The 13,422-nt window shown below is 37.8% G+C and overlaps 1 long non-coding RNA gene across 1 annotated transcript; it reads right to left on the reverse strand.

The window, feature by feature from the left end:
• Nucleotides 1-1,874: 1,874 nt before the first annotated feature.
• Nucleotides 1,875-13,126, reverse strand: LOC126177134 (uncharacterized). Its single transcript, XR_007535755.1, has 3 exons — nucleotides 13,014-13,126; nucleotides 11,762-11,887; nucleotides 1,875-2,249 (listed from the first exon to the last, which is right to left on the reverse strand). It is a non-coding gene; the product is annotated as an uncharacterized LOC126177134 (long non-coding RNA).
• Between the last annotated feature and the right edge of the window lie 296 nt (nucleotides 13,127-13,422).

A 13,422-nucleotide genomic window follows, 5' to 3' on the forward strand; every position in this document is an offset into this window, starting at 1 on the left:
GATCAGATGATCTCCTATTATCCATTCAAGAGGAAACAAAGCGGTGGAAAAAACTATTTTTCCACTCGTTCATAATGGCTGTAATGAATGTTTTTGTTCTGTATCTTGAGACTACAAACCCTAATAAGAACAAAAGCTGTCATTTTCCCACCTTTTTGTGCCACATTGGTGAAAGACTCTTCCAGAAAGGCTCAACTGTGGTTCAAGAAACTGTCCCTAGCGCAACCGTGAACAGACTTTTAGAATGACACTTCTATGAGAAAATTCCTGCAATTGAGAAGAAGCAACAACCAACAAGGGTGTGCAAGGTTTGTTTGGAGCAGACAGAACAATCAAATGGCAAAGCAAGCAGGAAGGAAACAAGATGGTATTGCCCTGACTGTAACACACCTCTCTGCATGCCAGAACGCTTCAGACTTTACCACACAAAATCCAGTTATGTGTGCATGTGCTGAAATCCACACCTCGCACTTTTCTTTTTTGAGTGAAAATTATACTTTCTGTAACCATCATTGCATAGCTTATAGTGTGTCAGAGAACTGCAATAAAGGTCAAAAGTAAACCTTGAAGCTTGGTCTTTTTTTTATCGTGTATTGTCCTTTAAGATACATCAAACACAGATGTGCCAGTAATAACTTAAAGAATAGCATCAACAGCTGGTTTTTTGGGCCCGAAATTTTCCTATGTGGCTGGACCTCAAGGTGTAAAGTGAATAGAGATAATAGGCTTTTTGGGTTTTTGAGGTGTTGGCATTTTGGTTCCACTTTTTGGAGTTGTAGATGTTAGTTTTTTGGAACTGATAGCTGCGACAACTACGTAGGTCAAGGGAAATGTTAGATTCCAATTTTTGGCATTGTAGGTGTTGGTTTTTGGTATCAACAGCAGCAGTTGAGCTATATAGGTCAAGTGAAATGTCTGATTCCTGTTGTTTTGTTGGGGCAGCAGATTGCTGTAATTTAATTTTTTTATATCATTAGTTTTGGGATAACACAGTGGTTTTTTTTATTTTTTTACATTTAGCTTGTTCGCAACCTAAACCCACAATTTTCTGAGGTTGTCCCATTAGTTTCATTTTATTTTTAGAGTGAGACATTACTGTGTCCTTTTTTCACATTTATTGTCATGTGTACACAGTGACAGTGTCACCATTTTATATACAATGAAAGTAGTGATTTCCCCATATTGATGATGTAATGAATCAAAGCAAATGGAGGGAACCAGACACTTCTATAATGTCCAAATAATGATGATCATCACACCCATGGTGATGGTAATATTCATCTGACAATCAGGGACTGAGTGAGGCACATAAGAAGCACACTATTATTAAGTACATTACTCAGTCAAAAATAATAAAAACTTCTTCATGAAGAATTTTATCAACATAATGTTCCACCACTGTTTTTGTTTTGCTGCTGATTTTATAGAGAGTTACTTATGTCACCTGTAACTAATTCTGTCCCCAAAAATGTGAAGGTTGTTAACCAATAATAATTCTCACATTGACTTCGTATTTTAAAACAAATATAGCTTCTTAGAAATTAATTTTAAGGTCTATGTATGCATATTCTATCCTTTGCAGTGCATATCTACTTAGCAAAAAAAGGTATGTGATCTTTCAGTCATGTATTGCTATAACTTGTATCCCATTAAATGAACCTAATTTTGTGAATAAATACTGAATGAAACTTTTTGCAACAATTCATATAAACTCTGCATGTGATGAAATGAAAGATAATGGAAAACAATTTGCTTCATGAGTTGGCCTACTGTGCCCAAATGAAAACAAAAAACTCACATCAGATTTACACACATTCTGTGAACAAAACTTTAATAAAATTGAATTCAGTTTCAGTTTCATTGACAATGCCCAATCTGGACTGGGCAGATTATCTTAGGAAGAAACATTTTCGTTGCACTCGAAAGTCACTGGACAAAGAAAAAAATCCCCAGTTTATTCGAAATGGTTTGAAAACAATTCAAATGAAAACATTGTTAGGGGACATCTTGCCACTTGACAAAACATCAGAAGAAAATGACGATTCCTTAGAATTTATTTTTCAACACAGCAACCACGGCAGTGTTGTTGGCTGGCAATGCCTGTGAAACTCCATTCCCTGAGAATGATGCACTTGTAAATTTCATGTAGGCCTACCTTCTGTCCCTTCAAGATCATTTCACTGGCCAAATCTGAACAGTACGTGCTGAGTCCCGAATCAGCACATTGACACAAATCTACTAGTCCCCATCTAAAACAAAAACTCCCAGAACCAGTCCTGACTAAAATTGCAAAATTTAAATCACTGCAGCACTAATGCTGTCAGTAGGACTGCTTTGCAGTCAAAGACACCCTAATCATACAAAATCATAAACGAGGGAAACTAATATATCGTGATGGGGGTAGTAAACTATTTAAACAGAAAAATGTCCACATTTCTGCACCTAAGATGTCACAAAATTGTGAAAAGGCAGTTTTTCAGGAGGAACGTTCTGAAGAAACAAAAAAGAAAACAGGTGTCAAAGTGTTACATCAAAACATTCAGTACCTAAGCAAAAAGTGCATACAATTACAGCAGCACTAAGTGAGGCAAATGCAGTTGTAGTCATTCATACAGAACATGGATTGTCTAATACTTTAATTATAGTGACTAAATTCGACAACTATACTCTGAGTAGTAATTTCTGTTGAACAGAACATGAAAGTGGGAGAGTTGCCATATACTGTAAATACCATCTACATGTAACAAAACTGGGTTTTCTCGCAGAACTTAGGGTGGAAATGACATTTGAAATTTCAGCAATAAAGCTGTTGGGAAACAAAGTGCCTCTGATTGTTATAGGTCTGTACAGATCTCCTAGTAGTATTGTGGACACTTTCTTACAAAAGATGGAAAAACTGATAGAAACTGTACGTAGTAAGTATAAGAACATAGGTATTGTTATAGCTGGTGATTTTAATATAGATTCCTTAAAGTATACAAAAGATTATGAAAAGTAAATGATATTCTGTGTAGCTATAATTTGTCAGATAGAGTTAATGGGCCAACCAGACTAACTGAAGACTCATCTAGCCATATAGATCCACTTTTACACCAACTTAGATAACTTGAGTTGACATTATAATGGTTTTAGGAAAGGCTATTCAACATCATCTGCCATATGTGATGTAGTACACACGATACTTATGAAATTAGATGAAAAAGAAAGGGTGGCATGTTTGCTTCTAGATTTATCATGTGCATTCGACACAGTATCTTATGAGCTGCTACTTGAGAAACTGTAAACTTATGGTATCAGAGGAATATCCAAAAGTCTCATACAGTCATACCTACATGACATATCAGGTCACACAAATCACACACAAAGTGGGCAATGTTATTAACGAGTACAGCTCCAGTCCAGCTATAGTAAAGTATGGAGTGCCCCAAGGGTCACTTCGGGGTCCTTTATTGTTCATACTATATGTTAATGATCTGCCCACATAACAGCAAGATACTCAACTATGCAGATGACAACCGTTGTTAACTGGGGAACCAACGAGAAAGATTTGGCCCAAAATTGTTCTAGTGTCTTATTTGGATTGAAGAATTACTTCCAAAACAATCACTTAAGCTTAAACATCAATAAAACAAATGTAATGGAATCTCAAATACCGTCATTTGAGGTTACTTTGCTCCATAGGGTCAAACTTTTCTCCATTAGAGAAAAAAGTTTCTTTGGTTCGTAGATGCTAGACTACATCCTGTATATCTGTGAACATTGTTTTCCATGAAAGGTAGCACTTACAGATTTGGCACCCTCACTTGCATGTTCAGTTGTCAGCCATTTTGAATTTTTCACAAGCATCTTAGTGAAGACATTCATAAGTGTGTATAAAATTAAGCTGGAAAAATCTGTGTTTTTCACAGGGTGAACTGGTCACTGTGAAGTTCAGTCACCATTATTTTAATTACTCAGAACGTCTAGCTACTGAAAAGTATCATAGTTTTTTGTTTGATGGACTATTGTTTGCGTCATTGTCAATTTACTATTGTAGGTTACGAAATTTCTTACTTTGGGGAAACATTGCACCACAAAATGGTGCAAAGTATCCCCAGGGTGCACTTCTTCCACATCTACAAACATTTCTGACTTATTTTACCTCCGTAGTGTGCTGCTGGCAGTGAACAATGTTTGTAAGCTCTTTCAGACTGGTGAAAATGCCACGGAAGTATAAGAGAATGGTCGGAAATAGGTGATACTGTGATTACAGCCCAGAAACTGGAGAAATGCCTACAAGCCATTAAGAGGAAGGAAATATCACAAAGGAAAGCTGAAAAACTTTTTAATATCCCAAGAAGAACCATAATTAATAAACTGAAGTCAAAGGAAGGAAGTAATTCACGTCCAGATTTTTACTAATGAAGAAGAAGAAGCAGAGTTTGTAAAATATAGTTTGTAGTTGAGTAAATATGGGTTCCCTGTTACTCCAATGGAACTCCGAATGATTGTGAAGTCATATCTTGCCAGACAGGGACGTAAAGTTCCTAAATTCAAACACAATTGTCGAGGCTATGAATGGCTCTTGGGCTTCACCAAACGCCACCCTGAACTTTCTGTATGTTTTGCAACCAACATTAAAAGGAGTAGAGCTGCAGTTTATGAGCGTGTTCTCAGAGAATATGTTGAACATTTGCAAGTTGAACTGAAAGATGTGCCAGCTAGTAATATATGGAATTTTGATGCACCCAACCCAACCAACGATCCAGGGAATAAGAAAGTACTCACAAAAAGAGGTTCAAAATATTCAGAAAACATCTGTAATTCCTCCAAGAGCAGCATATCTGTAATGTTTGCTGGCAATGTTGAGGGAGGCTGCATTTACTCATAGTCCTAGTGGATGGTTTGACAGTAATATATTTAGTGAGTGGTTCACCAAGTTAATGCTACCAAGACTGAAAAAGCTCGAAGGAAAGAAAGTAGTAATCTGTGACAATTTGTCCTCACATTTGACAACTTATATTCTACAGCTCTGTGGTGAGAATAGCATTTCGTTCATCTGTCTACCAGCAAACATCTACTCATATTACACAGCCTTTGGACACTTCTTTCTTCGGACCCATGAAAGTGGCCTGGAGATAAGTCCTTACAGAGTGGAAAAGTAGCAAGCAAGGTTTCAAAGACACTGTCTTGCAGAAACAGCATTTCCCATTTCTGTTAAAGAGATTAATGGATATAATTGGCAAGAACTCAGCAATGAACCTAATGGCAGGTCTCCAAAAGTGCAGCATTTATCCAATCAATGTTTATGAAATTCTTTGCCGTCTCCCATCACGAACTTGTGACAAAGACAGGGTACAAGACTCTTTCATTGAAGCCCTTGAGAATAAGAGAACTGAATGGACTACTGGTGCTGCCAGCAACAGAGGAAGAAAGAAGCTTTCAGTCACACCTGGTAAAAGTGTGACAGTAATGCAGAAAACGATTTTGAAGAAATAGAGAAGAAGTCACAAAAATCAGGATAGTAGTTCAGGAGAAGATTCTGATGCCATCTCTCTCAGAGATTCTTCTGAAGATGAGGATTCTCTGAGATCTCAAGTCAGATCACCATCACCTGTAGAGTTTGAAGTGGATGAAACCCAGTTACTAACCAGGCCGAAGAAGAAAAGTCCAGAATTTGGTGAAGTTGTGCACACTGTGGGCCAGTATGTGATCTTCAAATATGAGGGGGAATATTTTCCTGGATTAATTACCGATGTAAGCAATGATGGAGCTACAATAAGTTCAATGCCAAAGTCTAAGAAATCATGGAAGAGGCCAATGCCGAAAGATGAAATGAAGTATGACTTTGATGAAATAATTTGCACCATTCAGCCTTCAAAACAGATAAGTATAAGTGGCTTTTTCTCCATACCACAGCTTGAATGACATTGGACCAATTAACTCACAATACAGTGAAACCTCTTTATAACGTTCCTCCATATAACGTTTTCCTCTATGTTACATGCATTTTATTCGGTCCCGACTAACAGCCCATATAAACTATGTTAAATTTTCCTCTTTACTGCGTTTCCTCTATATTACAATTTCCTCCATGTAACGCTCATATTTTTGGAACCCTGGTCAATTATTTACCTCTTTATAACATTTAAGTGACTGAATGTAGTCGTATCATTTTCTGTTCTGTGGATTCACAGTCGGCACTAGCTTGGAAAGCCCGCACTCAGAGTTTCATATGTCAGTGGCAGAACCTGGTCATGTGATACGTGATGCACATTCTGCTTGTGCTGCTGTTTGTGGACAGATGTGTGGCACATCCACCAGACGTATCCTTTCTGAGAAATGTGAAAGTATTTTACAGGCAATGAATTTAATTATGTACTTGTGGAGGGAAGTCAGTGCTGAAACTATTAAAAACTGTTTCACAAAAGCGTGATTCTGTGAAAATGAGATGGCAGCTCCTGTGAAAGATGTTGCAAGTGATTTGCAAGAGTTTCCGGAATTAATAGGCTGTGATTCTGTCACTTTTGAGGACTTTGTGGTTGTGGATGACAAGGTGGCAACCACAGGAGTACAAAGTATTGAGGAGCTGACTGCAGAGAGAAGCTTGGAGAATAATAGTGTAGTGAAAGTGACAGTGCCCTCATATACTGAGGCAGCTGAAGGCTTTGAAACATTCAGGAGATACATGATGGCCGACAGACTTGAGGACGGAACAGTAGTTCAACTTGCTCATTTGGCCATAGAGTCTAGGAGAAATAGAAAACAAACATGCTTACTTGAATATTTTAAAAATCATAGGTATGTGATTTTCAGATTGCATGGGTTCCTAGAGTTTTGTGCAAATTTAAGTGCCATTTCATAGTTTAATTATTAAAGTAATTTTTTTGTAACTAATTCTTTTTAATGTGTACCATTTACTGTGTTTTTATGTAATATGTTCAGTATATCATAAACAAAATTTGGCTCATATTCTATAATTGGGTCAACTGAAGAACGGGATACCACCTGCCAGCTTTGGACAATGATGTCATATCTTAAGAATCTGTTATAACTTTTTACAGTACAAACTGATCCATTTCCTTTCATCCATTCACCTACCGGGCCCCATGTTTTAATTACAAAAAACTAATCATTTGATACATTGATCATTTGCAATGAATATCATATTACAGTGTTGTGAAAATTTAAAATGTTATCTATGGCACCATTTGTCAAAGCTGATTAGTGGTATCTCGATCTTCAGTAATGCCCTATAATTATTATTTGGAAGCCTTCCTCTTTATAGTGTTTTCCTCTGTACAGTGTTCAGAAATTATGGTCCCTTGAAAAACGTTATATAGAGGTTTCACTGTATAGGCTACATTTTGTGTTAAATCTTTAATTTGTTAAACTATTTTGGTAATAAAATTTGTTTCTGCTAACAAGATTGTTATTTTTTCTTAATTCTGATGGTCAATCATTGCTCCAGTACTCTGTAGTCCTTATTTCTTTATTCCCTTTCATTCTTATGGTCAAACATAACTCCAGACCTCTGTAATCCTCATATTTAACGAAATTTAGGCATCCGGTGCAAGGTATCCCCAGGTCAAGGAAACTTTGCACCACTTTTTAAAAAAAAAAACAATAAAAAAATAGAAATAAAGGGTTATTTTAAGAGATATAAATACAGATTACCTTGCAAAAGACTGTTGTAACTAATCAAATCGTTTTGAGAAACAAAAACATTAAGGAATCCCTGTTTTTAAACTATTTTCTTAAAAAATCAGTAAAAAGTGGAGCAAAGTAACCTCAAATGACGGTACACCAAAAACAAGATGAAATGCAATGGAGTGTTGTGTCTGATGATGGTTGAGAAATAAAATTGAAAGATAAAACTTCCTTTCTTAGTGTAATGTTAGACCAGCATTTCCCTTGGGAGCATCATATCTATTTCTTATGCCAAACTAAGCAAATCGATTTATGCAATGTGGACAATGTTACAATTTCTTAAATATGAGCAAATGAGTATAATCTACTATGCTTTAGTGTATCCATACCTCACATATGGAATTGAAGTATAGGGATGTGCTGCTGCCAAGCAAGTAAATACGGTATTCATCCTTTAAAAAAAAAAAAAGGCACTTAGGATCATGTGTAAGCTTAGATATAATGAGTCCTGCAAAGCAACTTTCAAAATTAAGGAACTGCTAACACTCCCATCACAATATATTTATATAGCTGTTCAGCTGATGCTAAAATACAAGCAGTAAAATCATCTAAATAGAGAAGTGCACATGTACAGTACTAGGAGGGACGATGATTATCACCTTGAAAGAAGTAATACAAAAAGTGCAGACAAGAGCCCCTATTACATGGGGATAAAAAATTTATAACAAACTTCCAAAATTAATTAAAAAGCTTAAGTGGAAGCTGCTTTGAAACTGCCTTGAAGGAGTTTCTCAGCAATAAGTGTTTTTATAGTATTAAGGAATTCCTATCAGGAGTAGAATACTTTCATTTGTATGCTTTTTTTTAAAAAAAAAAAAAAAAAGAGGTGCAACATAATTTTGGGTCGAGCGAAGTGTCCAATTCCACCTGTCGGCTTTGACCCACGACATAAGGCTGTTGTGCTGTGCGACATCATGATGGCGCGGAGTTTGGTTTGTGAGTGTGGCATTTTTGTAGGTGTCGTCATGTTGCGGTTCATGGTGCCCTTTAGTGGTGTGTTTAGGGGTTTCGTGTTATGTGGTGTAATGGGTTCAGTTTGGTCTTGCCGATTCTAGTGGCTTGTTCACGTTTTGGCTGTGTTTCGGGTGGAATTGGTTTCAGTGAGTTAACGATTTAGTGGTTTTGTGTGAAAGTTATTGTAGTGCTGTTCGCTGTAGGTAATGTGTTAATTTGAGTAAATTAATTTGTTGCTGTTTTTGTTAGGTATGGATATGAAGAATAAAATCAATAGTATTCGCTAGAATACAATGATGGGCGCATCTCCATTGAAGCTCATTAAATTTTTGCAGCGGAGGTGGTCAACTGCTCTATTTGTGGGAATGAAATGAGATTGGCCAAAGTTCTGGTGTCTCGGACCAGGGACGGTTATATGTGGTGTTGCTGTAAGGACAGCCTGTGGCGCTCGATACATCGCGGTTCCTGGTTCGAGAAGTCTAGGTTGAGCAAGCGCAAGATTGTATTGATGACGTATTACTTTTGTTATAGATCCTCACACAGTTTTTGCGCACATGAGACTGGCTTGAGTGAGAGGAGTGTGCTTGACTGGTTTTCGTTTTGTCGTGAAGTATGTTCTGAGTTTATTAAGTACAGGGGTATGTTGGATGGGCCTGGGGTTGTGGTGGATGAGTCACAGTTTGGAAAAAGGAAGTATGGCACGGGTATGTCTGTGGTTAGTCTCTGGGTATGGGGGGCTGTTGTACCGGGGGTGGGGGTTAGGAATGTGTTTTCAGGGTTGTGGAAAGGCGGTCTAAGGTGGAGTTAGTGGGGTTAATTGAGGAGTTTATAGAACCGGGTTCCACTGTAGTTTCAGATGCTTTTTCTTCTTATAGGGTGTTGGGTGAGAGGGGTTACAATAATTTAGTTGTTAACCATAGTTTAGGGTTTAAAAATTACGAGACGGGGCTTGTGTGGTTGTGGCTCCCGGTGTTCCAGTATCGGGAGTGGTTGTTGAGCTATATAGGTCAAGGGAAGTGTTCGATTCCAATTTGTGGGATCAGGAGCTGGTGTTGAGCTATGTAGGTCAAGAGAAGTGGCCATTGCGTTTAGTGGAATTTGGGGAGTTTTGTGTGGTTTGGTATGGGGGTCTGTGTCTAAATTTGTTTATATTTATAATAGAAGGAAACATTCCACGAAGGAAAAATATACCTAAAAACAAAGATGATGTGACTTACCAAATGAAAGTGCTGGCAGGTCGACAGACACACAAACGAACACAAACATACACACAAAATTCAAGCTTTCGCAACAAACTGTTGCCTCATCAGGAAAGAGGGAAGGAGAGGGAAAGACGAAAGGATGTGGGTTTTAAGGGAGAGGGTAACGAGTCATTCCAGTCCCGGGAGTGGAAAGACTTACCTTAGGGGGAAAAAAGGACGGGTATACACTTGCACACACACACACATATCCATCCACACATATACAGACACAAGCAGACATATTTAAAGACAAATATGTCTGCTTGTGTCTGTATATGTGTGGATGGATATGTGTGTGTGTGCGCGCGAGTGTATACCCGTCCTTTTTTCCCCCTAAGGTAAGTCTTTCCACTCCCGGGACTGGAATGACTCGTTACCCACTCCCTTAAAACCCACATCCTTTCGTCTTTCCCTCTCCTTTCCTCTTTCCTGATGAGGCAACAGTTTGTTGCGAAAGCTTGAATTTTGTGTGTATGTTTGTGTTCGTTTGTGTGTCTGTCGACCTGCCAGCACTTTCATTTGGTAAGTCACATCATCTTTGTTTTTTGTTTATATTTAGTTTGTCCCCACCCAAAAATCCCCCCCAATTTCCCACGCTTGTTCCGTTAGTGGCATTAGGTTTTTTTGTGGAACGTGTGTGAGTTTGTTTTTCGATGTATTTTCATGTTTGCTATCATGTTTACGTAATGATGTCATAGGCACCATATGGGAGTCTTAGTGTATGGTCATTTCTGCCATATTTGGGAAGTCGTGGGTCAAAGCAGACGGGTGGAATCGGACGCTCTGTATTTCCATAATTTTTTTATCTGTAGGACTATTATACATAATTGTTTCCCACAATATTATAAGAGGAAATGCTCAATATGCAAACTATCTTAAACAAATCCTTGTATTTGTCCATAGAAAATAAATAAAAGAACAAATAAATAAATAAGGCTTCAGAAACTCTGCTAATTTCCCCAAGATCTGATGCCAGTTTTTTACTAACCAGTAGTAGCAAAAGCAATCATGGAGCAACACAAATCTTTGACTGTACTGTACTAACAACTACCTTTAAACAATCCTGCATTTTCTGGTCCGTACCCCAAAATACTGATTTTTCACAAAAAACTTTACCTGACAACTATAAACTTCAAGGAAAAAAACCATCAATAGAAAATTGATAATTTGTAAAACAAAATATGCTCTTTCTAACGGTAGTTGATACAAATACAGATCAGGCACAACTTCAAAATACAAGAGTTCACAAATTACTTTTATAATTTGGCAGCGAATTTGTTTTGAGGCAGTCTCATCCACATCTGTTTAAAAATCTACGAGCCAAAAGTGATAAAACTTTGTTATATATTTTATGAACAAGCCACTAGGCAATACGGCCACAAAAGGAGAGGTTTCTAAACCAACTCCATGAAGAGAACAAGCTACTTCAACTTGGGAGAAACTGTAACAATAAAATTTACTGACGAAGATGTGCCACCTTGAGAGAACCAGATGACATAAAATTTACAGAATGTGCACAGTGTAAATAGTTCAGATATCTTGCCAAGTTCTGCAACTTTACCACAGTCATCCACTGAGTTACAATACTTAAACATAGATAAAAATTTTGAAATGTCGCCAGGGCAATTGTGCCCCTTCATTTAACATGCCCCTGCTCACAAAGTACTGTATTAATATCTGGGAATGAGAAACCTGTAAGTTATCCTTTGGTCATTTAGCAAACCTGTGAACCAAATCTGAAGAAACTCTGCGATGGCTGAGTGGGGACCATCTCTAAAACTAAACTACTTAACTCATAATCACCCATATTGGTAATCTCTTTAAATTCGTACCACATGCAGCAGATGTCCTAAAACCAAAATTTGTGTCAGGTATACCTGAGATGCTCCACAAGCACTAACTGCACAGATGAGCACTTCATAGTAGTAGCTGTTGTAGGGGGGTTGATGACTGTCAGTGTGATGTTTCATTATCCAGATGAGCAGCTATAGCATTGGAACCATCTGTAAAAAAGATGCACTCTTACAATCTAAATGCAGTAAAACTGTAAGTCTTCTAAGACCATACTATTTTGTGCAATATGCATTAATGGAGATCAGTATCATCACAGGGAAACAACAGTGCGTACCATACAGTTTGCTAGACATAGTCTCTCACTCCACAATCCTTTACTATTATACTTATCTATGTCATAATGTCACTTTGATCAGGAACAGAGTAGAGGAGCTAGAGGAGATAGGCCTAACAAAGAATTAGGTTATACCACCTTTAGTAGCACTCATACTATGAATTAATAGGGCTACATAAGAATATAAAATAATGAAACAGTTCAGAAAGTAGGAGGGCGAGTGTGGGGTGGTCAGAATCACAATGAAATGTTTACAGACACTGTGGCTATAGCATCTCATTCCACTTACAATCCACAAATACAAAAAAGTAGTTGTTTAAGAGGCCCTATTGCTGTCTGCAAAACAACTAACGGACTTATATTTGTATTTGATGACCAACATCAGCAACCAACTAGCCAGGAGCTTGATGAATACATACATTAAGGAATCCCTGAGCTATAGAAGTCTGCACTTGCCTCAGCATCGTTTCACCGACCCCACTGCTTGCTACAGCTTGTTTACTGCTACAGACGGGCCAGCTGTTACACGAAACTTAAGGCACTTACACTTCAAAATTTCGAGCAAGAGAACACATTGGCATGACTTGGAATGTAGCCTACTTGGAAATCACCCAAGCACGTTTCTTGCGCTTCTGGCCGACATGTGTACGTCTTAAATTAATAGAACCTTAGCAGTTTGGTAATGGTATTTCCGCCAACACGATTTATGGCAAAATGTTGGTATAAAACGACGTTTTTGTCTAAACATTAAACGCTTTTGAACAGACAATAGTTGTTATTAGCTCTGAAATGGTTTGCGCATCCTCTGATAATTCCGTAGAAACTCGAATACGAATTTTAGCGGTTTTGAACTTTGCCTTCTGTGTATGTAATCGTCTGAATACGTTGCTGAACTTACTAACGCAGTATAAGTTTTGTGTAATATGCGAGGGGTTCAATACAGCAGGTTAACTTTCGAGTTAATGCATCGACAAATAACGACTACAAAATAAGAGACTTACCAAAGAAACTAATATACATCTGCATGGGAGCATTCACAAACCACCACGCACTTCCCACATGTCATCCTCATTTTATCCACCCCTCCATAATTCGAAAGTCGCGTATCGCGAACAAAAGAAAATCAAGTGTTACTGAAACATCGATAACCTATCGATTAATCGACAATGTCTGCACTATCGACACTATCGGTATCCGCCTTTCTTTACGATGTCGTTTATAATATGATCCTCTGAAACTGAAACGAGAGTAATCGACTCGTTGGAACGGAACAGCTCATATTACAAGTTAGTGTTTTTGTTAATGCTACTTTTCAGTATCTGTTATTCTTAACTGTGATTTGTCGCCGTTAAGAGTCGCAGTTAAGGAACCTAAAGCCCGGTCCACATGCAACGATCTGTCTGCGCAGAC

This window comes from Schistocerca cancellata, chromosome 3 (assembly GCF_023864275.1).
Source record: "Schistocerca cancellata isolate TAMUIC-IGC-003103 chromosome 3, iqSchCanc2.1, whole genome shotgun sequence".
NCBI classification, from domain to species: Eukaryota; Metazoa; Arthropoda; class Insecta; order Orthoptera; family Acrididae; genus Schistocerca; species Schistocerca cancellata.